Source organism: Ornithodoros turicata, chromosome 3, assembly GCF_037126465.1.
Source record: "Ornithodoros turicata isolate Travis chromosome 3, ASM3712646v1, whole genome shotgun sequence".
NCBI classification, from domain to species: Eukaryota; Metazoa; Arthropoda; class Arachnida; order Ixodida; family Argasidae; genus Ornithodoros; species Ornithodoros turicata.
Genome location: NC_088203.1, coordinates 97,541,377 through 97,569,242, shown reverse-complemented (window position 1 = coordinate 97,569,242; position 27,866 = coordinate 97,541,377). Strand labels below are relative to the sequence as shown.

The window sequence follows — 27,866 nt, the reverse complement described above, 5'->3', positions numbered from 1 at the left end:
TTTTTTTTCTCTCTTTTTTTTTCACTGATCGTGTTGAAGTATCCGTTTAACGGCTTATGCATGCAACCGATTAACTATGTACTTATTAACAATTAAGGAGTAGCCAGTCCTGTCTGGGTCGGAAGTAAGCTCTCCATATTTTTCTTTCATATTCTATCCAATCCAACAATTAAGCTGTCGGCCTCAGTGGCTCGGTAGCGTGCTGGCGTGCTTACCTTGAGACCACTGGTTTCATCCTGATCGAGGATTGTAGCGTTCTGGGGAAACGTAAGGATTGCTTCCAGCACCGTGCGTCGTTGGAGGTTTCTGAAGCACGTTCAAGAACCCAGGGGGCTGGAATTACAGAAATTAGATGTTTTTATTGAACAAAAAAAAAGAAAAAAAAAACCATGAGAGTAGCCGCAAGTACAAGATGACTAATTTCCAAAAATTAATCAGTTATCCATTTAATTAGGGGTCTTCGGGAAAGAAAGCGAGATAGCAGGATGGGAGACAATCCTTGTTGATAGTCATTCGATATTTTAAAAGCCGAGATACGAGCTCGTGCCGTGAAACCGCGAAACCGAAACCGAAACTACGCACCTCTCGGGCGCACGACCTCCGCAGAATGAAGCTTCTCTGACCCGCAGAGCGGTTGGTCTGGCTAGGAGATAAGAATCTACTCCAATCGTCTCCATCGTTCCCAAGCACGTGACACTCTGATGTGAAAGAGCGCGGTCCTCCCTGCCATCCTGATTGACGCGGTTTCGGCTCATTTCCATAACGAAATTAATTCACCGATGGATATTTCAACGCCCGTGTTCGTTTCAGAAATTTTTTAATCAATATAATTACTTTAAAAAAAGCATTGGCTCCCATTCCACTATCTCGCTTTTGCTCTAAACGCCTTAATCAAGAGTTGATTAATGAATTTTAGATAACTGTTGTAGTTACGTACTGCATTCGAAATGACGTCCGTCATACCGTAAGACTCAACCGCTAGAACGAGACCTACGTTGCTCTTATAGCTTTTTCATAAAAAGTATGTGAAGGAAAAAAAAAATGCGGTCTCCCTGCTGGTGCAACGATGAGCGCATCGCATCACTTTCGCATCGGTGACCTGCGTTGCGAGATGGTTATGTATGCGGCTTAAGGCGGTCGTGGTTCGTCAAAATTTTTTTAATGCGTCAACATTAGAGTCCTCGGTACGCAGGAATCGCGGCATGGTCTGTCTGTAGCCAAGGTGTGGCGCGCATGCGCGGTGAGTGGAGGGGGAAGGAAAGGGCGAGTCGAGAACGCGCGAAGCTGCGCGCCGGCCAGTGCAGCTGTGGTGTTCGACTGGTTCAGACGTGTCTGCGTGGTCGCCCTATGGCTTAGAAAAGATGTGCGTAGGAGCGCCGGCGAAAGAACGCAGAGACTGGGGGCTGCGAGACGGCGCAGCCAAGCTGAGTCAGAGGGGAGCCCGAAAGGCTCATTTGGCTCATTGTCGGGTGAAGGGTTGTGTAACGTTTGTGAAGCGTCGTTGAAGGGATGTGTAGCGTTGTGAAGGGGAGTTCCAAAGGGGTTTTCAAGTGCATTTCAATGCATTTCCGTCGGATCCATCAATGAATCGTTTCTTCACACCGAACCTCAGAGTGCGTTATCCTCTCTAGCACTACATGATGACACCTTGCAGTTGCGCTCCTATGGTTGACCTATATCTGCGAACCTTTATGCGCGTATTGATTGAAAACGATGTCACTCGGGATGATGGTTGGCTAGGAGCGTGCTATGCGGTGAAGTTTATTTTAATATAGGGAGTAAATGAGCTTCCTGCGTGGGACCCGTGCATACTACGCGACTACTGAAGTTTTTATTTTCTTTTATTCTTTTATTTTTTTTTTATACAGCGGCCATAAACTTTTATTCTCCCACAATTCCCGTGACGTCATCTATCACCTGAGCATAGTTCTCTGAGCAGAGACACAGAGAGGAATTTCTGAGGAATTTCAATAATGCTGTCGCATAAAAAAGATAAAAAAACGCCTTTCATAATTATGAACCTCGCTTTTCATATTGTGCCGATATAGATGAGCTTGCATGGATTTCACGAAGGGGTCCGTTCCTCACAGTCTTCATAGTCTTATGACGTCTTTCTCACAGTTCATGAAGACACGTATCGTCATGTCTTGTTGTTGGCATAGCTGCGCTGACCGCCCCCTTCCTTATTCTAAGGTCAATGGAGCGATAATGTGAAAGTTCGGTGTACAGGTCTTGATTCGCAAAGATTGTGGCTTGAAGGTGTCCTCGTCAATGAAGCATGGTACACTAAGGACGTTACTCGTCACTCATGAAAATTGGACGACGAGACAGTTGTTGTATTGCCGTGTTCGTACATTTTTGTTTCCGCCAGTTTTCGTTCTGCTCTATCGATAATCAGAGAGATATTGAACCAGAATATGTTGTTTCATGTTCTGCTTACCTTACGAAACAGTAAAAAAAGAAAAGAAATAATCGGCACAAATTTTGTACAAGAGGCAGTTTACAGGAACATAAAAGGAATGCTGGTCGAAATCGAGTTGGTGTACACTTGACATTGCCAGAGTCGTTGTTGCATCGTCATCTGACAGGCTCATTATGATGAACCACGAGGGGTGTGTTCAAGTCAAACCGGAACTTTCTGTCTCCTGGCTGTATAAATGGCTCGCGCTACTTCTTCTTCGTCATTTTCACACGCGACAGGCCTCATGTATAGACGTACATATATAGTATATATGTATTAGGGAAAGAAATAGCCGGAGTTCTTTGACTCCACGCATAGCATATGTTTGTAAGTGCTCAAACGTCGCCACGCCGGTATACAGGGTGTTTCAAAAAACGTGTCATTCGGACTTTATAAAAAAAACGGGTCGACGGAAAAATAGGGGTTAAACGGCATTTGTGTGGCAACTGAATTTGCCACCTTGTAAAAATACTGTCATTTGATTTCAATTAAAAGAAATTAAATTTCTTTAATTGAACTCCGAAATTTCCCAAGTCAACCTAGCGTGTTTTTTTTTTTTGTTTTTTTTTACAGAATTAGAGAGCCCGTTGCGAACTTAGTCAGATCCACCAAGAAATTCGCTCGATATTGGAAATGGAACTGCCCCAAAAAGAGTCCCGAAATTGAGGCTTCAGAGTTTCGGGTATTCAACGGCGCGCAAAATCAGTCGCAAAGACGCGCGGAGAAAGCTCAAAGAAGAAGAAGATCAAAACTCTTTCCATTTTAATCTCGACGTTTCATGGCCTGCGAAAGTCATTTAGCACTAGGCAAAAAAGAAAAAAAGAAAAGACAGAAAGAAAGGAAAACTCGCAGCTCACGCAAATGCGACGCGCGAACAGCAGCGACTCAAATGGCATAATTTGGGAGTTGCAACGTGTTTGCCGTCCTCAAGAGACACTTACGTACGTTGCATCAAACAGATAAATACTCCGTGGGGAGGAAGGATGAGTTTGTTCCATCCTTTCGCGGGTCCGTAGCCAGCGACCCCCTTCTCGCTGCATTCATAGCGAAGCGGTAATTTGTCTGCGATGACCTTGCAATTATTCTGTATATTTTTTAGAAGAATGGCGCAAAGCTTACGTTCATGACGGCTGCTGTGTTCAAGCACACTTCTAAAGGTTACAAACGTCGTCAAAACTCAACAGAAAAATCATACCGTTTCCACCTTGGGTATGACGTTGTAAATCGGGTTCCGCGTTTTTGGTATTTACTCCCGGGAACATTCGGCGGTTGTTTTTCGGCATTTATATGTTTTATCAAATTCTAATATTATTATTCAGTGTTATTAAGAAAATAAACGTTTGCGCCAAAATGCACACTGGAGAAGCACTATGGAGCGAGAGCAGCTTGGTTGGAGGACATTGAGAACGGAAAGAAATCCACTTCCTTTGTTGCCGTGTTCCACGTGCGCTTGAATTCTCTTGACCCACTGATCAGAGTGTTACAGGGGAAGGTTTTACCCTGCACTAGACGCTAGCAGCTCCGCGTGGTGCTATTCCCCACATTCCTCCTGGGAACGATGAGGAGTAAAGACGAAAATGTGATGCTCCGGAGGAAGACATTTTCGGCACATCTAGCACCATATGCAGGAGTATAATGCGTCTAATAAAGTAGTTTTTCGGAACGTGTCGCATTTCTAAAACAAAATATTCTAAGGGTGTCTTTCGGTTTTTTTCCGGCAAGTGCCGAAACCGCGAAACCATAGAGTTGTAAGTTATGTGCCCAACTGAGTGAAACTACAGTAACGTGCGTGGCTAATGATTTGCGTCTACTGGGTAACGACTGGGTGCTGACAGACTACTTGAGATACAGAAGGCTCGTGACGTAATTGACATCCGAGAGAAAGCGGTTGTACCTTTTCGTAGTGTTGAACAGAGGGTAAATGTCAAATTCTTGGCAAATGTCCAAAGAATCTTTGCTTTAACAACGCAAAAACGTCTAGAACGCACTAATTTCGACCTCAAGAGTTAATAATTTTCTTGAACTGCCATCAGTTGTTTCATACCCTATTTTCGTTGATCCTATCGTATTGCATCCAATCCTGCATTGCACTACCAAATTTGGTTTCGTACAACGATGGTTCCGAAAGCAGATCTACATACCTTAGCAGAAGGGTGTTCCAAATTCACAGCTGACTTATCAAAGGGAAGAGCGAAGCGATGAACCTGAAATCAAGAACCGTAGCGAGATGTGAGAGAAGGTTCGCTTCAATTTCGCACTATTATCCAAGAAGAGCTCACTGTAATATCGATACCCGAAGAGCCGTTCATCCGAGTCTGGGGAAAAGTGAAGCATAAGTAGGGTTCTGACTTTTCATTTGGCAGTGGTCGAGGGGGCGTTCGCCGGAGGTTTCAATTTCCGGAAACTTTGGGCTTATTTCAAGTTACCTTTCGGAGAACCTTCGAAAAACGACAGATTTTCTAGAAATTGAGAAGGGAATATGTTTAATAGAATGAAAAGGGAAGAGAAAAAAATGGAAATGTGAGCCAGGCTAACGCCGGCTTGTTATTCCAAAAAAGAAAGAAACCCAAAGTATTCAAAAAGAAAGAAAAGGAAAAGAAAAAGAGGAAAAAGTAAGGAAAAAAGAAAGAAAAAGAGTCAGTGCAGTACAGGCACGATATTGCACAAGAAAGCCCAGACAGAGGGCAGACTCAAGGCCTGAGACTTTCAGGAAGCGGAGCAGGGCTGTGGTGACGGCACACTGGATAGGTCGAGGAACGGGACTAAGGAGGGTGGCCATGGACATGGAGCCTCTGTTTGTGTGTCTTCTTGTGTCGTTGTCCCTGTTTTTGACTGTTCCTTGTTCTCTGAGTCTGGCCATGGACATTTTGTTGCAGACATTAAGGGGCAGACGTGCAGTGGCAGAAGTAGCGGCTGTGGCAGCTCGTCTTGCAGCCGCGTCTGCGCTTGTGTGACCGGTCAGGCCCACATGACCGGGCACCCACTGGAGGAGCAAAACATAACCCTTGACGCGGAGCCTGTTGTACGGCTGCGTGATCAGACTGGCTATATCCTGTATGAGGTTGGGGCGGGACGACAGCAAGCGGAGGAGGCATGCCTTGCTGTCGGTGAGGACGACCCATTTCCCAAGTGGCAAGTCAGAAATGTATTCCAGGGCGATAACGATGCCTCAGCCTCAGCCTCGAGATTCAGCCTCGGTGGACGACATGGGGTAGGGCAGTTTGTAGGCCTGTTCATTGTCTGTATCGGTGACGTAAAACGCTGCGCTCGATGCGTCAGGCATTACGGAGACATCGTTGAAGATTTATCGGCAATGCGGATGAGTAGAGGTGAGGTGGGTCAAAGTGAGTTGTTGGGCCACCACAGGGCTGATTGCCTGTTTTCGGGAAAGGTGCGGTATAGTAGCGTGAATGCGAGGTCGTTTTAATGTCCACATTGCTGGCACAAAAGAAGGGACAGGTGTCGATGACGGAAGATAGTCTCGTAAACGGGCAACTCCATTGGCAAAAGTGGACGCAGGGCAGCTCACAGCAATGCGGCGAAGGGGGTGAGAAGATTGCGTCAAACAGCGGACGTAGACGCGCAGGGTGGCTGAGTCCCGCAGAATGGGGGTAGGCTGCTCCCGAGCTTCGGCGAGTACGGAATATGCCTTCGTTGTTCGAAGGACTCCAGGACAGACACATAGACTTCGGGCTTGGAGTACGTTCTTGGGTGCAGCTGAAGGCATGAAGGATCGAGAGGCTGTATCGCAGTGTTCCCAAAAGCAAAGCCGTATGAACCCGGTGGAGGTCCTGGCAGCACTGGCCCCAGGACGCACATGTGATACGTTTGAGGACATTAACCTGGCTGGAGGCTTTCGTAACAAGCGCGTTAACGTAAGATGACCATGTGAGGCCACTGTAAATTGTGAAGCCCAGGTAACGCAGGTTTTGATAAAGGTTAGGGGTGAACCGTCGATGAAGAGTGGATATTTGTGGAATGATCTCCGTGAAAGGGCCATGGCTACAGCCTTGGCGAATGAGATGGCTAGGCCGCGGTCGGCAAGGTAGTGGGAGATTGTGTCCAAGGAGCGTTGTAGGCGACGTTGGATCGCATCGCGACGAAGAGCAGAGATGTCATCAAAGCAGCCATCTGCAAGGAGCAAAGTCATCTGCATAGATAGTGAAGTGGGTGTGGCTTTGCAGCTGAGCAGGGATGGAGGCCATAATGATGTCAAACAAGAGGGGGCTGAGTACGCTTCCGTACGCTGCGGGACGCCTTGGTGAACGGGATACAATGCGGTATCTCCGTCAGCAGTGCGGACAAAGAGGGAACGATCTGCGAGGAAGTCTCGGATCCATGATAGGGAGCATACCCCTACGTTGGCGTCCCGGAGAGCCGTAAGGATTGCATTATGTCGAACACTGTCATAGGCTTTCTTGATATCCAGGAAAACAGCAGCGGTCAGGAAGCCGTCCGCGCGAGCCTGCTACGTCTCACTGACCAGAGCAATGACGAACTATAGACTAACCAACGGCCTGAGCGAAATTCCATCATTGTTTTCGGGAAGAAACGACCGCTCTCAAGGTGCCAGGTGAGACGGGTGAAAATCAATCGTTCCAGAGTTTTACACACGCAGCTGGTAAAAGCTATCTGGCGGAAGGAAGTGAGGTGATGTGGCGATTGGCCGGGTTTGAGCAAGGGGACAACCATCGCCAATTTCCATTCCGCAAAGATTCGCCCCTGCTGCCAACTGTCATTGAAGAATCGTAAGAGATGCTGCCTCCACACATGCGGAAGATGCAGGAGTTCCTTGTACGAGATCTGGTTCGCACCTGGAGAAGTGTGTTGGGGCGATGCACATAGGGCAGAGTCTAACTCCTCGAGAGTAAAAGGTAAGTCCAGGGCTGCGTTGCTGGTGGATGGCATCGGACTAGTAGCAGTTTGAGTTGAAGCAGGCAAAGTGGTGAGGCGGGCACAAGAGTCCTCTGCAATGTGAATTTCGGTGCGCGATGTGGCAAGAGACAAGGAGCGGAACGGGTGACGTTGCGCTACAGGTGTCGAAAGGCCCTTAAGCACATCCCAAATCCGAGACAGAGGTGTGCGGGGCGATAGAGACGATGCAAAGCTACACCAACGCTTCCCCGTGAGTTTCTGGAGGCGTCGCTGAACAGCCTTCTGTACCCGTTTCGCAGCCTGCCGGTCATGAGGTAGGAGGGTGCGCCGTGCTCGCCGTTCGGCGCGTCGTTGGAGTGCACGGAGCCGCTCGTATTCTGCTTCTGTAGCGGAAAACTGAAGTGGGACGCGGTGCAGTGTGGTTGCTTCCTGGGTTGCGGAGGCCACAGCGCGAGAGAAGTCTTGCGCTGGACTCCAGCTGTCCAGCTGGACTCTCGTTCCCTCTCTCTCACAAAATTGCTTGGTCCCTGGCCACATCCAGCCCACCAACGCTCTGTTCTAAATGATCTGTTCATCTTAATTGATATCATAGCGCTTCGATATTGTGAAGGGGCTCATTATTTCATTCCCCGCATCACCACCAGCAATGAGGTAGAGTATCGCCCCTGGCGATGGAACTCCCCATTCATCATCTCGCAATAAAGTTGTTGTTTGTGTTGTTCAAGTCTTGCGCATTGCTGAACCCGTCACTTCCAAGGGAAGGCTTGAGCACTTGTGGGAATCGTTGCCAATCGGTCCACTTGACGGAGTGAGAGATGGAGGATCGGCGGGCGTGCGGGATACCGACCAGAACAGGTAGGTGGTCTCTGTCAAGGGTGTCCGCATCGACACCCCAGAGGAGCCGATGGGCGATGGACGCCGACGCGACGGTGAGGTGAAGGCAGGAAGAGCGGTAAGACGGGTAGATGAAAGTTGGTGAGCCATCGTTTAAAACGCAGATATTCTTGTCCGTGAAAAGGTCTGCTAGTTGCTGCCTCTGGTATCGGTACGCATGCTGCCCCAGACTTCATTGTGGACATTAAAGTATCCGCAAAGCACGAAAGGCGAAGGAAGGGCAGCTATAAGTGAGCCCATCCACGTTGTATCTGACCCACGGTGCGATGTATAATGAGACGACGGCGACGTCAAGCGAACCCACACGAACCGAGCAGCAGACGTAGTGGCCGATCCCAACTGTACGCAGGTCGCGCTGGATCACCGGGAGGTCGGCACGGACAAAGAGCGCAGCACGGCTACTCTGGCCACGGGGCTCCGAGACGAAGGTCACGTAATTCGAGAGACGAAACTCGCCCTTAATGCCGCATTCCGAGATGCACCAACACAGGGAATCTATTTCGCCACACAAACGGACGCAAGTCAGACAACTTCGATTGCAGGCTGTGTGAATTCCATCTGGAAGATCGTGGTTGATAAATAACGAACCATTGATGCCCGAGACCGACCGTTATTCATTGTTTGGCGTCAGGAAGTGGCCAGCACGAAGGAGAGGCTCAAGTACAAGTATAGCTTGAACTGCAGGTAAGTCTGCTGTCGGTGGAAGTTGCTGGACAATGACGCGAAGAGCACTGCGACTACGGTGCCAGATGTATAGCGTTTTGTGCGCGTAATAATGCTCAAAATTCTATGCTCAAAGTTCTCAAAAAAATATAAAAATAAAAATTCTCAAAATGAAAATGCTCAAAAATGCTCAAAATAAGCGTTTTGCTCGGGAACACACCGTGGGTTTCCTTTTGAAGAGGCAATTTCCGCTTTCGAGAAGGGGATGTGAGGTGCAGTACACGTGTGGTCCAAGTGATCTTAGTGCTGCGATACTTACATTTGGACTTATATAGAGTAAACAACTAGGAAGGTCGCGCTGCAATAAAGCTATCGTGCTATTGAGAGCTTCAGAGGCGTTAAAGCGGATATTGAGAGACTGGTACCAAGCCCGTCTGTGAAAGAGGAAATAATCCGCCCTGAGTTTCCATGTTATATGTACTGGATTCTCGTACACACGTGGCACTTCGTAACAATAAGAACAGCTACACAGAGAGCATTGACCACAAGCATGACTGGAATCAACAACGATAAGCCGGTATCACTTGCACAGAGTGGAACTTAACGTACTCGTAACTTCTCGCGCATATAACCGATTTATTGTTTTTTTTTTCTAGTTTTTCATTTTGTCTTTTGTGTCCTGTCCTTCCATCATTAACCCCCACGCCACCCCACTCGACGCCCACCACACCTCCAACCCATAATGTTCGTTAGGCACTCTGCTTCAAACGCGTTGGAGTTGCTTGTTCCATATTTGTGGAACCACCATTTCTACTTTATTTTTAAACGCCATAGGGTGGTGAAATGGCCCATCATACTATCATCTCATACGCAGACTGTTTCACGAAAAATGAGCCAAAGTTTCAAAATAGAATGGCTCATCGCAACCAAAACAGACGCACAGCACAGTGTTACCAGTGGTGTGAGGATACTCAAAACTATTTTTGTTTTATAATTAATTAATTAATTGGTGAAATTAATTAGTTTTTAATTATAAGGCCTAGAGCCAAAATGTCAATGAGAAAGCTGTAGCGGTACGACAAGAAACCCGTTTATCGCAACTTCGTACCACTAACGTATTCTATTTTTCCCGACTCCAGAGCCTAACTTTCGGATTTGCAAGAAATCGACGCGTTAACACACTTTAAACCTTCAACTTTAATCCCATAAAATGTGTCGCAGTGCCTTAGCTAACAGCACTTGCCTTGGTCATGCCGTCGTCAACGTTCTTTCGCCTCCCCCCCCCACCCTCAACTGTTGCAACATCTCAACTCCAGTCACGTCTCTGCTCGGACTAGTGGAGCATACTACCAGCCTAGAGTGTCTCCAAAGTTTTCAAGTCTTCGCGCAGAGTGACTTCAAAGGGTTTACCTTTGAACGCGAGCGACTTCTCCAGGGGAAGGAGAAGCTTGTAAGCTACGACGGTGAAAAATGCAACGGCGGAAACAATTGTGATGTATCGCAGGAGAATGCGGACGACTGCACCGACTGCCTCCTTTTGGGGAAGTTTTGGACTCCTAAGTGCACTGCATTGCGTCGGAGTTTTTAGGGGCGTCACGGGGGCTATATTTTTAAGGAGGTGCAGGACCGGCGCTGCACGCTTGCAACACCCTTAGAGCTACACATCACTGAGAATGATGTCGCTCTCCTTCCTTTCTACAAGAATAATAATAATAATAAGGGACAGGAGGAAGATACTTGAGAGGGAGAGAGAGCAAATGTGTGGCAAAATTGTGATGTTTGCGCGATATTGCACCCAGAAAATTCATCGAAAAGTAAAACAAAAAGTAAGGAGCGCAGGTGATAACGAGACACATTTAGACGAAATCACAGGACCCTTATAAGGGTGTTGACTTCGCGAATATTTGATACTGTTCATCGCTGTTTGTTGTTCCCTGTTGTTGTTCATCGCTGTGCTGTTCATCGCTGTTTATGAACAGTATCAAATATTCGCGGCACTCGCGGATAGACCTGAAACTTCCCTTCTAATTCCTCTACTATCATCGTCAGGTTGATTTTAAAGTTATTTTAATCAACCTGTTGTTGATTAAAGTTGTTGTTGTTGTTATCATCGTCAGCTTCATCGTCGCTGAAGTAGTGATACTGCTCAAACTCGCGAGATAAAACTAGAAAAAAAAAAAACCTAAATTCGCCATTCACACATGCATGTGCATACACAGTTCAATGACCGCCAGTGGTGATTCCTTTCTCTTTTTCTATCTTCATTTTTCTTTTTTCCTTTTTGTGGGGTTCATCCATTCAGGAGATCTTTATCGGAGTAGCAGGATCCGTCAGGTGACGAATTCCATTCCTTCTTCCTTCTTTTTGATTCAGACTCAAACGCAACGTCATTCGAGCGAGCGCTACAGATAGTGGAGGTCAAAGCTCACGGGCGGCACTGAGAATAGGAAGCGGCGATGCAATGCAAGCTTATTCATTGCGCTAGGAATATTAAAGTAACCAAAGCATTACATTGACAGATTATGTAGCCATTGGCCGGTAGTTATCGCGAAAGCTGTGGGTTTTTCTTTTCTGTTTTCCCCCTTTTTGGAAAAGGGGGGCTGTTTATGGTTTAGTAGCCGAATTTGTCGTGTGACGAATTTAATCTCTCCCTATTATTTTTCTCTTTTGTACCAGTTTTAGCTCGAACTGTTACCGGTGGCTCTTGAATGAACCCTATTGTTCCATTTATTTTTCATTTTTCTTTGATTTCGACGAGAATGGACCCCAAACCAAGAAAATAGTGGATGAAGACTGTGCTTGAACAACACACAGTTCACTCTGGGTGGATCCGCATGAAACTGGAGCTCCGTTCAAACATGCACTTACTGTGAGTATATCACGAAGACCCGGATCTTTTATCCTTTTGCCTATTCTCAGTCTAGTCTTAGCCCCTATGTGTCATTCAACGTTCAAGCTTACAGATACAACGGAAATAAGACGAATGTTGCGTGGGTAGGAAGCTGAAACGTTGCAGTATTTATATGACCGGATCTGGCAGTGAGGATAATTGATGAAAACGCAAAGCTGCTTCGGACTGGAAGAGGTCATTAGTGACCACAGCGGTGCTCATTCACTGCGGCACATGATACTCTTATAACCTGAAGCTCCTCAAGGAAAATTTCCACCCTGTAATTACTTAGGAACCCATAGAAACGCCAACGCTGTGACGGACGCAGGAGAGAATCAGACAGTATCTAAGTACGAGCACTGTCCTGTAATCCATATTCGTGCGACTGCGAAAAGCGGTTGGCGGATTATCGGGCAGTCCCGAACCGCGCCACCCCAGGACGCCAAAAGGATTATGGCACTCGTTAGTGTCAAAGTGGGTCTCAAAGGTAACCGTTCGGAATACGATCGCTCGACATTCCATTTCACGTGCGTAACGAAAGCTTGATATTAGGAACGACACCCCTGTTCGTCATTACCTTATGTCATTGAAGTTGCCAGTTGAAGTGTCATGAAGTTTTGTCATTTGAAGTGCCATGGTTGTCCCTTGCGTGCAATTTTAGGCAGAACGATGTAACATTTCATAAATAATTTTCTTGGAAGGTTCGGAATATCGAATATAGAATATCTGTTCACTTCTCATTTCTTAGTCTACCTTAACGTTCTTTAAAATTATTTTTCTTTTTAGTCGTTGCTTCTTCCTTTTGCAATCATCATGAGGGTGATTGTTACTACCGTGCATCTTGCAACACACTGCGAGCATTTACGATGAAAACGAGGGCCTGAACACATGGTGTCGTTCGCCCATACTAAACATTCTGCAGGTTGTCGTGCAGTATATTGCACACCAACAACAAGAACAATAGATGATGACGATGAGATGGGGTGTTTCAACAAGGTGGTGCGATACCCTACTCCACTGCACGTGGAACATTATATGAAGATGAAGAAGGAAGGGTGAAAATACCAGGAAAAAAATTAAAGCGTCTGGAGGAATTCAGTGGACGACAGGAGGTGCATCAACAGGTGAAGAACCAGACGATGGAGCACAGGATCGTCATAGGAGCCAATGAGTGCAGTTAAGTTATCCGTCTCTTGCTGATACGGGCATGCTCGTCACACAGTATCCGGTTTTGCGAGCAGTAGAGTGCACATTCCATACGAATCTTCAGGGTGTTCGCGACAACACTGCAGGTGGAACAGAGGCTTGTGTCACAGCATGTACTTGAATTGTGGGGTGAACGCCACATTGAGACGGAGTCTGCGCAAGAGGGAGGAGAAATGGCGTACTAAACGGGCAGGGAAAGAAAACATGACCAAAGACATGAGAGATTGAGCCGTGATGTTCCGGCGCCATTGCTGCAGAGCCAAGGATTGAAACCACGCAGTTGGCAGGGTCCTTCTGTCACCTCCCGACACCACGATGGTCACGGCTGCTGGGGACTCATTGGCAGCAGTTGCTACTCTGTCAGCCTCCTCACTGCCTGTTAAACTTATGCAGTGACCAGAAATCCACTGCAGGGATATGTGATGTCCTTCATCATGTAGACACTGAACTTGGTGGAGAATGTCTACTACGATGGGGGCTAGTGACCCACGAAGCCCCATTGTTGCCACACATTGCAGAGCAGACCGTGAATCGGCATAGACCACCGAGACACGCAGAGGAACTTGGGATATCTGTTTCAATAAGAGTAGGATGGCGTGTAGCTCCACCGATGTTGATGACGTACGACGTGAGAGGCGGTAACCACGTGAGACGGCCTCAGATGGGACGACAAAAGCACGCGACGAACACTCCCGTGTGGAAGATCCATCAGTGAAGACGGCAACGTGGCCAGGAGACCTGGAGCAGCAGGGCCAGGAGGCCTGGAGTTTCACGTCAGCGACGGATTTGAGATCAAGTGTTTATATCTTTGTTACTCTCTCAGTTTCTTCCTTTCACCACGTGACGGGTCTGGACACCATAGGACTTCTTTCGTTATTGTGAAGGAGCTCTTTATTTTATTCCCCACATCCCCACCAGCATTGGGGTAGAGTATCGCCTTTGGCGATGAACCTCCCCACTCTCCAAAGTCAAAACAAAGTTGTTGTTGTCGCCAGGATATTCGAGGTGCATCACGTCCGCTGCCAACTGTTGAAGAAATAAAGGTGGCACTTGGTGCTTTGGAACCTTCAGGGAAGGGGCAGATAGAGAGAGTGATGGGAGCGGAAGCGACCACGGAGGCGTTGTGGGAACTGTTGGGTGAATTATGAACGGAGGAAGCTTGGGCCTGGCTTTCGTGAGACACTTGAAGACAGCATTTTGGCTTCGCCGATAGATTTTTGCTAGAATGGGATGACGACGGTAGTGCGTCCAGAGGCACATGTAATGGCGAATTGTTTCCATCTGCCGGAGGATTTCTATCGGTAACTTACGGACTTCGGCTATCACCATTCGAGTTTCTGCGGCTCTCGACCAACAACAACAACAACAATATAGATGAATGGATGATGATGATGTGGGATGTTTCCCTGCGTTGAGTGCAGGACCCTACCCCATTCCAAAAAGGTTCACATGAAAGGATGACGAGGGAAGGAAATCCCTACAGTTCGTGAAGGAGGCCGGTGGCCCTCAGAAAGGAAAGAAGAGCGCCAAGTGCACGGCAAGCAAAACCCAAAACCTCGCGAAACCAAGACATATCCTCCACATAAGTATACACCTAATTCGCTGTTCTTGAGTCTGGAAGACGCTATGCAGGACAGGAAGCCTCTACACAAGTGTGCCACCAACTAAAGCGTGATGGAGGGCTAGAAGGGACTTCTGATCCACTCCCCGCTTAGCTCCGGCAAAGTGACGGATGACAGATATCTACCAGTGGGCCTTGGTGTCTAAGTAGTCGACATGCCTCTTACAGGACAGGTTGGAATCGAGGATGACGCCCAGAACTCTGTGATGTACTTGTCTGAGTGGCGTACTACCAATGGAAAGCTTGGACTGACGCATATCATTCTTAGTAAAAGCCAGCGCTGCTGCTTTTTCTTTCTTTTTTTTTGGCTGAGATATCCATGCCTGCTTCAGTGAGATACCGCCGAATCCTATCCAGCGAAGCTGAAGACGACGGCGTACGGCTGGCCTCGATTTCTGAATAGTCCAAATATAAATGCCGTCGGCATAGAGGGAAATTTTCACTCTTCGGCTAACGCAGGATTTTAGGGCTGCCATTACCATTTTGAAGTGAAAGTGAATTGGAAGACACTCCCTTGTGGTACCCCAAGATCTAAACCAATCTTCGTCCGTGACCCCCGTATGCTTGCAAACAGAGAGTGCTCTCAGGATATTGCAACCCTTGGCGGCTGGTATGATATTTATTTCTTTTAGCAATACTGTTTGCTCACGTCATTGTGTGTGTGGGGGGGGGGAGAGGGGAATATATTTATTAGACGAAAGAAAAAAAATGGGGGAAGGGGTCATTGTGGCATTGTGGGTCGTTACAGGAAGTGGCCGGCATCAAACACAGTAACAGTTTTTTTTTTTTTTTTTTACAAAAGTATTGATACTTCGTTCTGCTACAATCGCGGCTGGGAGACCATTCCAGTCCTCAACCGTACGAAGGAGAAATGAGAATTTAAAAGTGTCTGTGTGAGCTAAGAATGGTTTCAACGCAAAGTGATGTTCATGTCTTGACTTTAAGGCATCATCCACCAAGAAAAGATAATGAGAATGAAATAAGCGAAAAAGCTGTTTTAGACGTAGTGCTTTAAAATGTTCTTCAATTGGGAGCAACTTCATTCTGACACAAACTGGCTGCAGGTGTTGTCGTACGGAAGTATTTCCGTATGTATGGAGCTGCTTTTCTCTGCACGCGCTGAAGTGTTTTTTTTTTTTTTTATGACAAATAACGTACTAGTCCCAAACTGTATAACCGTTTTCCAGAATTGGTAGAATAAGTGTTTTATAAGCGGTTAACCTAACATGATATATCGAGTCCCATAATTTCCGCTTCCGCTGGAATAGTCTCCGCATCGCTTTCTGACAAACATAGTCAACATACATATTCTATGCAAGGTTTGTCTGAAAGCACACACCTAGGAAATAAAATAAATGGCTCTGGTTAATGCATTGTCATTAATGTGCACCCCCAGTGTCATGACCTGTAAGGGCCGTTAGGGTATGTAAATAAATAATAAATTAATGAATTAGTTAAATAATAAATGTCCTAGCAGAGGTCCGTGCGGCACTCCCGTCGTTATATCAAGTAAGCCGGAATAAGAGTTCTATTTGAACAAACTCTTTTCTACATTTTGTTTGTTTGTTTGCAATAAGTATGACTGCAACCACTTTAGAATATTCGTATTACTGAGGATGGCACATAGTTTGATCAAGAATTTCTTTTGTGGAATTAAATCAAACGCCTTTGCGAAGTCTATAAAAATGACGTCTATTGAACACCTTCATCCATTTCTTTGACTAAATCATGGTGAAACTCCATAAGCTGCGTGACTGTTTTGAAGCATAGGCCTGAAACCATGTTGTCGTGTGCTAAGTGTGCTATGTTCCTCTATGCATGACATAATGTGTACAGAAAGAATATGCTCCATTATTCTACAACTGATGCACGTTAAAGCTATGCGCCTATAATTAGAGTCCAAAGAGAATCTCCAGCTTTGTATATTTGGACAACCGTACTCAGCCTCCACTCAGTGGGAAGGATTCCTGCATGCTTCAAATGACCTTATGAATATTAGTCACAAAAACAATGCACACCAGTTGGAGTAACGAAATAAAAATTCATTCGGAATGCAATCAGGTCCACAGCTCTTTTTCGTTCTAATGTTTACCAAAAGCTTCAAAATGCCCTCGAGGGAGAACACGGGATTATCAATGGCACTTTGCAAACGACACGAAGAAACGCATTCCTGGCTTTCTTTAGTGAATACACTGTGAAAATAATTGTTAAACTTACAAGCAACACTATGTGGGTCATCACATGTGGGTCATTATAGTGCCATCGACACGGAGCTTAATCTCCTTTTTATCTTTCGACGCCAAATATCGCCAAAACTTAGCTGGGTCATTTTTCACAAAATTTGACAGACCGGTATTATTGAAGGAAAACAATACGGACTTTCTAACTTCAGTTTTTAATATTCCCTTTAAATTACGTAGTCGTGAGTTTAAGTTAACCCGAGGGATCCGATTTCACTCGCTTACCACAGCGAGCAGTTTGTCGTTTTATGTGAACGAGAGTTCTAGTCATCCACGAACTGTGTTTAGCACATGCCCTTGTGACCTTTCGGGACGTATTAGAGGCAATGAAATATAACTCCCTTAAATTCATTTCAAAGGTCATCCGCTGGGGCGACACGGAGGAATTCTGTCTGGAATTTTCCAAGACATTCTTCCAGTATTAATAGTATTTCGTTATCCCGTGCTTTTCTAAACTTAAAGACATGAATACCTCGCGTATCGAATAACCTCGTAGAACAACCTAACTTAGTTTCAAACACAAGAATTTCGTGATCGGATATTATATGCTCAACTGTACAAACAGAAGCCGCTAGACTCCTTGTTACAAACAACAGATCCAAAATAGAAGAGTGACCGTCTACAATCCTTGTTGGGCTATGAACCCACTGCGTCACACCATGCAACACAGAAAAATCTAATAATCGCTGCGAATATGGCGCTGAGTAAGCCTTTGGGCAGCTTTCGTGACATTTTCCCATAGGGCGGAAGGAAGTACAGAGCCCTCATATTTCATCGGGTGCTGATCTACGTCTTTAAGACGAGGCACCGCCGGGAAGACCCTTACTCCTTCTAAGCAGAGTCGTGACTTTCATGGCTAGTCGTTTTTCTTGCCTCTTCTGCGCCGCCACAAGGAGCATGGTGTCAGTTGAGCGTTCAAGAACGTGGGCGCCGCTTTGCCTTCGGTGTATTTTCATTTCGTTCTTTCTTCTTCAGTGGAACGAAAGCGCTCAAGCACTTTGTTAAGAGCGCCTGAGACGTGCGTTTACCACAAGGCAATGTGGGCAGTTGTTGAGGCGTAGAGCAATTTTGGGCAATGGAAGAGCTCTGGTAAATGCCTCTCCCGGCCTTGACAGGAAGAAAAGGTGCTCATGGCAATAAGAAGGACGAATAGCTGCTTCTGCGCGCATCACTTGCAGCATGACTGCGCTCGCGGCTTCGCGGATGGCAATTTGGCTTCCGCGAGTATCAAACCTGATGATGCGTTTAAATTCAACTTACGTTGCTCCACGAATAAACACCCGCTCATGTACATGCAACGTCTCTGGTTCTCTAAGGCCCGGTTTCACCAACGCTGGTTAACTTTAAACCGAGAGAAAGGGTTGCTAAAACTTGAAGTTAGCACTCAATCACTCTCTTCACTAGTTTAGCACTGTATAGGTTTTCTTCCTCATAGTTTCAGTGGTTCATTGTATGTAATGTAATGTAATGTATGTAACGTAATGTATATAATATATGTAATGTAATGTAATGTTCTTCACTGGTTCATTGTATGCACTGTTCTTCGCTCTCTCTTTTTACCTAACGCAGTTTATGCATTGTATCTTATTAACTGGTTACTCTGTATATACTGCTGTTATTCATGCTATGTTATCTACTGGTTTCTCTGTATATACCACTGTCATTCGTTCTATGTTATTAACCGGCTTCACTGTATATACCACTGTTATTTACTGCTTGCACTGTACATATCATCAGGTTAATGTAATAAATTTTCTTTATATATAACACTCATTTCATTTTTTATAAACGTTAGTTGGTGACGTGAATAATGTTTCAGGCACAATAATTACCTTTAGTGATGGAATGTCTAGCGTTAAATTCAAGTTTAGGGACCGATTATCCCGGTTCAAATGGTAATCGGCGTTGGTAAATCGCGCACCAATTTTTTTTTTTTTTTTCAATTTCATGTTAGCGCCTCGAAGCTACTGTGGCTATGTGCGGCGTACAGACGTGGGCAATGAAGAGTGGGGGTTAGCATGCATCATGGGCCGACTTGGTGGGGAACTGTGCCCACATTCGTCTGGAAAGTATTCGGAAAACCCAGGGAAAACCTGAGACAGCACAGCCGGAACGGGGAACGCTTAAGTGTGTAGCTTCGCAAGTTCCTGGTGCACTAAATGTCACACACTCGGAGCATGAAAGTTTTACTGTCGTTTTAAGCATCTGGAAGCACCATCCTCCCTTTTCTCTTTCTTCTCAATTTCTGAGGGAAAAATGTGAGAGACAATTATTTGCATCGATGTGGAATCAGCTTTTACAGAAAAGGCGGTAATAGACACGTGGAAGACCCGCACCATGAATGGTGCAGGTGGTGGTAATGAGACTGCTTGCCGTAGTCGGCCACGCTCAGAGGGGCAAAGTCACAACTATCGTAGGAAGTATCACGCGTCCTTGGCCGACTTCATAAGAGACTCCGCCGACATCTCTCTTAAAGCCACAATATGTCTTATAATAACATTAATCAATCGCCACGAGAGGGAAGAAGAGGACAAATACCTCGACACAAAGAACAAAATACCCATTCACAAGTAATCGGTGGAGATGAGAATGAAAAGCTCATGCACATTACTAAAACAAAAAATAAATAAAAGAAATGTGGCAGAGCTTTTTGGGGAAAAATCTTTCGATGAGTCGCTAGTGCTACGCGACCGTTACGCCTTGCTCCAAGAGACAGTTTGACATCGGCTGGCAAACAGATAACTGATATAATCCGCCGCGGCTTCGTAAATTGTAGAGCCGCCTTCACCCGCTAAGCGACTGTACCAGTGAGGCTGCAGTAGATTTGCTAATTTGAGGCACATGTAATGCGATTCTATAAGTCACTCACCCCGATTATTAACGTGTTATGATGAGATGATACTGTCGCTACTAAAATATTAGTGTGGTGCAACACGTTGCGCATGTAAAGGTATACAGAATGCTATACACATAAATTCTTTCCAGTTTTTTCTTGTTCGTTTCTTCTTTTCTTTCTTCCTTTGTTATAGGAATAGCAAGTCGGCTCTTTGCCTGGCTAACCTCCCCCCCTCCCCTTCCCCCTTGGCTACCTCTCGTCGAGAAGAGTCCATTCTACACCGACTACTACTTAATGACGCCAGGACACCTCTGCCTCTCTATAAAATGGGCCTTCTCCACTCTCCCACATGCCCCACTTGCGCTGTCAAGGTTGATATTCCACATCTTCTCCTGGACTGCCGCATGTTCGATACCCTCGAGCCACTCGCAGATGATGCCAGCTCGAGCTGCTGTGCACGGGCTTTTCTCCGGCCACTCTGCTCGGCAAAGCACGGTATCCCACACAGCGGTCTGTGATCAAAGCAGCTTTGACGTTCCTCAGCGACACAGCTGTCATGAATAGACTCTGAACTCAAGTCTTATCACATCATTCGTCAGTGCCCCACCCACACTTCTCAGCCCGATACGCATTGCCCTCATCATTTCGTTATAGGACGACAACGGCCACACGAGTTAAAATATGTACGAGCTCTATCTACCGTCAGTGCTATCACTATAGTTACAATATGTACAGTCACCCCGGCAAATATTTACATATAAAAGGTAGTATGGGATGGGATGATGCGAATGAAATTTTACGTAGGTAAACTAGCAATGCTCATAACGAATCATCTCGTAATAAAGTTGTTGCTGCTCACAGTCAATGCTTATCTTTTTTAAATCATCTTTGTCTTTTCCTTACTCTCCAAATGTAGAGATCGCAGCAGAAATTATAAACAAGGTACAACCGCCGACTATTGTAATTTATTGACGTTTTTCTTTTCTCTCTCTCTCTCTCTCTCTCTTTTTTTTTTTTTGCAGTCAACCGTATACGATACCGTTGCCATGTAGTCGAGTCGTGGAAAGTTACATACACACACAGAGGCAAAAGAAAATTATGGCAGAGTTAACGCGAATCTTGCGTGCTATTTGACCAACAGCGACAGCTGTCGGGTCCACCGTGTGTGAGGCGCGGGCGGAAGCGCTTTACTGGATGCTTCAAACCACCATGCTTCAGACACTCTTCAGCCTATTTACACCTCCACTTTACAGCTATCGCTGTAAAGCAGCAGAAGTCCCCACAAGGAAGGTGTCAAACTCCGTCAGGAACAGGCTTGCCATTGTATTTGTTTTCTTGCGTTCGCTTTTTTCTAGCGTTCTGAGGAAGACCCGACTAAATAGCGTAAGAACCTGATGATATTGCAGTATAAACAAAAGAGCACTTCCTTTGCTGAATATTACTACAAAGGTAACATTCCAAACTGCTGCAACCAAAAGTGCAGCGAACGCATGACGTGAATGCTCTTAAACATTTTACTACTTTTTAACCGAACGAATATCATATCGAGAGCGAAGAGAATCATATTTTCATTGAAGTAATCAACAACCCATTCTGCTCGGTGCGTTCGTGCATTATATAAATGCACCGACCTTTTCGGGCAACATCTGAAAAATAAAATAAAAAATGCAGACGATCCCGGAAGTTGTGGCGATTTACAGCGACAGCCGCTAGTGGCTGATGTTTTTGTTGATGCTTACGAAACGTTTCACATTGCTTAACTTCGTAACGCTTTCCATGACTGTTTACAAATTCGTTCGTAGAATGCTTGTGACATGTTTGTAGAAAGGTTATTAAAGATAATGGACACAGTTTACGACACGTTTCGAACTGGTTTCTTTATTCCTTCCACGGCACCAGCGTCTGTCTCGCACCCCAGCGTGAACCATACGCCGACGTCGTTAGGAAGGCCCCAGTTCCCACTCAAACCGGACCATGTATAAGACGTGCATTCACCCGGAGATCTGAACGATCGGATGTTACTAAAATCCGTAACAGGGATGGCCACAAGTGTACTCCTTCCTTTCGCGGTCTTCAAGGCCCTTTTGTCGATTTATCCCAGTGCTGCTGCACTACATAGAGGTCAGGGCACTTCAAGCTGCAGAAAAGTCGATTGGCTTTAGTCATTGACCAGCTTCATAAGCGGTCTACTGTTCTTGGATGGAATGCAAGGGGGCTACGATCTAAGTCAGCGAACCTCAAACTGTGTCTACTCAAGCATCCAAAATCCCCTTTGGCTATCAGTGAAGCATATGTGCAACCTGACTTGCGTCCTAGCGGTTACAGCATCTTTGGACTTAGTGGGGTGCCGTTATGGAGGATAGTACTATGCCCTTGCTGTAAAACTCCAAGTACCGTCCAGCACATTCTCATGGACTGTCAGCAGTATTCCACTGAACGACGCGTCCTCCAGCGCCAACTTGAAGCCACTGGGACACCCTCACTTCCCCTCCCTCAACTGCTTGTCCCTCCGGCCAACCCAGCGCATCAGCTACGAGCTCTTCAAGCCCACATCACCTTTTTAGCAGCAACAGGGCTCCTGCGCGAACTCTGAACATTCATCATCATTCACCATCTTCTCCCCCTCAAGCAATGAGATTGGATGCCGCCTCAGCGGCGGAACATCCCACAGCACCATCAACACCTATTTGTTGTTGTTGTTGCATGGCAGTGCGTACGATCCTCATTGTAAGAAGGGAGGACAAAGCGCCTCAAATGCCTACAAGATGTGCGGTGTACCGGCGCCACTCACTTATTCAGTAGCTATGATGGCTTTATGGTCTGAGAAATGATTGCAGATGATGTCGATGTGTTGATGATGAAAGTTGATGGCGAACCGATCAAACCGGGAAAACGAAATGTATGCAGATGCCGCTGCGCGTCGTTGGATTGATGACGTCGTTTTGGGGCACGAATCCCATTTGCTCGTAGACTTGTTCTGTGAAGGTGGCCGTCCTGGAAACGTCTAAGTTAAAGACGCCGAGTACTAGGAAGTTTTAGCATACCGATACCGGGAGCCCGGTAGGATACCGCACCAACCAACCGATAAGGCTCTAGGAACATACGCTGCCATTGGTTCCGGTAGGGGCGGTAACGTAACGATGACGTTATCAGCAGTACACTAAATCTCGCTGCTATAAATATCGAACTCCAATATACCATAATACGGCTAATAATAAATAAATAATAATAAATGCGTAACGCATGAAGCGTACGACTGGCGCGATCCGATCTATGCTATGCGACCAGCTGTCGCTCTCTCTCTCTACGCGCCCTCTCGCCCGCTGCGCACGCAGCTACCGCTCTCTCACGCCGCTTGGACTCCGCGCGCCGCTCGCACGGACTTCTCACTCTCTGGCTCGGATAGGCGAGGGGGTTTTGTGCTACAGACACGCCGATCTCCTGATCTTCCCGTTAAGAGCTGCCGCTGTAAGAAGTGCTGAGAGCAGCAAAAGGCGCAACAAAAGCCAAACAAAGTTTTTCGTATAAGAGTACGGTTATACCGGGTGTTTCAGTTAAATCCCCGGGCTAAATAATTCGCGAACGGGTGCACCAATCCACGAACTTTCTTTTTTACAAGTATCTGTCCGATACCACCTACAAGCTGCACACCGTGTGAATGAGTGGGAGGCGCTCATCATTAAAATAAAAATGCAAATGAGTTTCGTAAAAAAGCGTAACTTCTGAAGCAGGGCGCTGTCGGCATTAAAATGAGAACTACCCCTTTTGAGACCTTCAATGGACACCTTTTAGAGAAAAATCTGCCACCGAAGCGGGTCATTTGTTGCAATAATTAATTGGTTTCGGTTTACGTATTTTTGTCGCGGCTGGTCGCGGCGCAGCGCAAAAGGACGCTCTTTCACTCCCTTATCCATCAATAAATTACGTCCTTACATTAATGAATTACACCAATGAATTACACCAATGAAATACGCCCTTTTGCGCTTCGCCGCGACCAGCCGCGACAAAAATACGTAAACCGAAACCAATTAATTACTGCAACAAATGACCCGCTTCGGTGGCAGATTTTTCTCTAAAAGGTGTCCACTGAAGTCCCATAAGGGGTAGTACCCATTTTTATGCCGACAGCGCCCTGCTTTCGAAGATACGCTTTTTGACGAAACTCATTTGCATTTTTATTTTAATAATGAGCGCCTCCCACTCATTCACACGGTGTGCAGCTTGTAGGTGGTATCGGACAGATACTTGTAAAAAAGAAAGTTCGTGGATTGGTGCACCCGTTCGCGAATTATTTAGCCCGCGGATTTAACTGAAACACCCGGTATACGGTACACGCACACTGTACCTTATCCAAACATTGTACCTTATAAAACTACCATGTATCTTATAAATTTCTTTGCTTGTACTTTATATATACGAAGCGGCCGACCTTTTTGAGACCTGTACATTTGCCGTGGAATCGTAAACACTGAAACTCGCTTGCGTAGTGGTACTTTTGGTAGTGCATTTAGGAGAGGGAAACGAAGAGGAAATCCTCCTCTTCCATAGAGAAGATAGATAGGAGATATTTTTATCTTCTTCTAATCTAACCTTCTTTTTCGTGCACCTCTATGTAGGCTCAAGCTGTTGGCGGGAACGTAAAACCAATAAATAAATGAATAAATAAACAGAACTCCTCCCGAAATATTTTTCTGGCTACGCTGCTGCTGAGACTTCGATCGTACTTGAGACCTTCCTCCGGCATCCAATACACTCTCGTTCACCGCTACTCCGTCTTCTGCACCTCTACAGAATGAGGTCTTCTGCGTATACGTATTATGCATAACAAAGGCCCTACGTGTTCACAAAGACGCTTCCAAACTAAAAGCGACCGACTCGTACAAATTTCGCTACCGTAGGATCGAAAACCAAACGCGGCCAGTTATTCTTCGGAACGGCATTTCACAGTGCGAATGTGTTTGCATAGAACGCCGCAGGCGTCAATGAATGTCTGGCTTTAATCGAAGACTCTAAGTGAGTACTAGGTACGGGTAGGAGGAAAGACCACGCTTGTGAGTTCACTCTGAACCAATGAATACTTCTTTCTCGCACGTCCCGGCGTCCACTATACGGGAACCACCTAATTAATTCATTTAATTACGTGAGCTGACATAATTGGTTCACGGAAACCAAGAATTGTGCCCGCAGAAATCAGTTGTGCACTTCACTTCCTTGACGCACTCTGTAGAGATGAGATAAGCGCTTGCTGAAATCATAATATCCGATAGAATCTCTTTGGAATTATACATACAGGTGAGAAGGAAATGATTTCCGGTACAAAACAATTTCTTGATTTCCTGAATGCCATTTCTTACGGTGCTACACGTTAGATTTGAATGACATTAAACGCGATGATGTCGACGCGGGTCTTCCATTAGCCGCGTAAGAGATGCGGTACCTGAAGAGCGTAAACGTGTTCAAAGAAACCGAGAACACCCATAATATTCGACAAAAAGTAAAAAAGCTTTATTAAAAAAAAAAAAGCTTTATTTCATAATCGATGGCCTGTACTACGTCGGAAAACTATTGTCATCTTGCCTGCCAGGTGGTAGTCCACGCCAAAAACAAATATGAAAAAGAAAACAAACAAGAAAAAACGGTACAACGCCAGGCATTTTGCAAAAAAATAATGCTCGTTTCCGTGTAATTTTTAAAATAATTGCGCGGTGCGCAGTACAGAGTGGCCTTATGGAAGTTTTAAATTGCTCTTGTGCTCAGACAATGCGAGCGAGGGTACGCATTTCGTGGGCGAACGACTTGTGGCGGTCTCATTACGCGGAAACTGTCATTAGGGTGAATGCCATTAAATACACCCTTATAGCACGGCACGAATGACATTAAGACTTAGCTCATTACGCACTTCATGTCATCTTTCGTTCCCGCATGGCTGGGGTATTAAAAAGGTTTCTTTCTTCTGTCATTAATAATGTCTCATGACTCATCAGATGTTTCTCTAATAAAATGTTGAGCTGTGTTAGATAACGTGACATCATTGTTCATTCCTTTCCCTGACTCGGGTATTTTACCGTTCGGGATATGTGCCAGCTCGTCTGTGCACTAGTCTAATTACCGTTAGTAGAAAAGTAAGACAATGTTCTGTTCGTAAGCAAAAACATGTCGAAGCACAATTAAGCAGGTGTTGCATGCTGGATAATCTCCGGAGGATGTGTGTTTCTATAGAAAAAACGTGATCAAAATACTGTTTCGTATCGGATATGGCTTCAACACTTTATGAGGGGGGGGGATATGAAGATTTATTAAAGAAAACGGAAAGGTCAGATAATCACGCACACGGTCACACGATCACAGGGTCCGATGCGCGGAGAAAGCGGAGGAGCGTAGTGCTGACGGCCCACTGGGTCGACTGAGGAACGGGACCCAGTAAGGTAGTCAATGTTTGAGTGCTGTATGGTGCACTTTACGGTTCAAAAACAAGTTTGCAGTTTGTCAGTTATTTAGTTAGTTAGCTAGTTAGAGCACAAACTCTTTCAAATTCACAGCGGAACACGCTCCTGCGATGAGTGCGCTAGATATTACCTCCATTCATCATCATTAATTTATCTGTTGTTGTTGTTGCCTACATTAATGAATGTCATTCGTGTATCTTTATGAATTTACTGCTCCAAATGAAGTGAAAATTAGCTTCTCAAAAATTGAAGGAAGTATTGAAACAGTAATGGAGTGACCGCAGTAAGATTTTGCTCACACGGTGGTGCACTTATTGCTCGACTCCAAAGAATCTAGAAACAAAGAACAAATTTAAAAAAAAAACGCAACAGAAAGACTATATTTCTCGAAAATGAACCCACTTCTGCGAAAGAAAACATAAAATGGCTTCGGTGTGCATTTTTTTCGCGTTCTGCATCATCAACTTCGTCCATTTTTTCTCGATAGTTTCTAAAATATGCAACTGTCACGCAATTGCACAACATGGCTCCCCTCCGAATTTTTTTCACCGCATACCGTATATCGTCCAATATTGCGGGAGAGACATATTTTTTAAAGATGCAAACAGTGTTGAGGAAACGTAAGGCACAATGCAAACCGCATTCAGATGCAGCATTAGAAACCCAATTTTATGTAGGGCTATCGCACGATGCGTCTAACAGGCGCAGCACACAAGGTGGAAACGTAAGGTTTGAGAGTATAAAAAGGTAACTATGACGTCAAAGAAAAAGAGATGCAGTATAAAAAAAAGAAGCAACAACTATACAAAGAAACAGAAGAAAGGAAACGAGGCAGACACCTGCCTCTTGAAAAAAAAACGACCTTTTTCTCGCAACGAGTTTATTTTTCTCTGCGGCATTTTCGTGCCATAATCCTTCTCACATATTTACAAATGTCCCGGAGCAGATGGAGGGTCTTAACGGCAACAGGTAAAAAATGCAAGAGACGGTGATTTCGTTGCAAGGGCAGAACAGGGCAATATCTCGTGATACCATTTACGTTCATTCTGCATTCCAATCCCGTACGATTGAAATAGTATGTATATAGAGCCACGTCTATCAAGAAGATGGAGGAAAGACCAAACAAACGTTGAACGTAGAACGCTGCAATCCTTCTGTGACTTATAGGGAGGAACAAGCTTCTTCATTAGCCTGGCTGACATTTCGTTTTTTTTTATTTATTGCTTTTCAAGCTATTAAACATATCCCCCCGCCCTTTTCGATCCCTCCAGTTCTTGAACGATACACCAAGGCCGGTGCAACGGCGAGACGATTTTTTTTAAAGAGATGGGACGAATCCAGAATTTCTCGAATCCGAATCCAGATCCGAATCCAAGGAAGGTTCTACGAATCCACGAATCTTACGAATCTCGAATCTCTCGAATTTTTTTCTTGAGAAAGTTTAAGAAGCCAGGGGGAAAGACGCTTCTACTGAAAAGTGTTTTGAAGCAGAATTTGATATTTTTTGTTTAACGAAAAATGAATTAAATAGTAGTTCACTTTAAAGAGAAAACATACCCATATACTACTTATTAAATGTAGTTTATTTAACATGTTGTTCGTCCACTACAGGAAATATGTACATAAACCCTCGTGTCTGAATTCTTTCCACAAAACTCAGAACCAATGAAAAGCAAAAAAATGTTACCATTTTAGAAACAAACAAACAAACGTAGTTGGTGGATTCGAAAGATT

General features: G+C 45.4%; 1 long non-coding RNA gene across 1 annotated transcript in view; it reads right to left on the bottom strand.

The window, feature by feature from the left end:
• Positions 1 to 231: 231 nt before the first annotated feature.
• The window catches only part of LOC135388947 (uncharacterized), a 311,228-nt gene continuing 283,593 nt past the window's right edge, over positions 232 to 27,866 (bottom strand). The window contains exons 4-5 of the long non-coding RNA XR_010421547.1: positions 4,603 to 4,665; positions 232 to 333 (exon numbers count right to left, since the gene is read on the bottom strand). This is a non-coding gene — a long non-coding RNA (uncharacterized LOC135388947). The remainder of the gene's footprint in view (positions 334 to 4,602; positions 4,666 to 27,866) is intronic.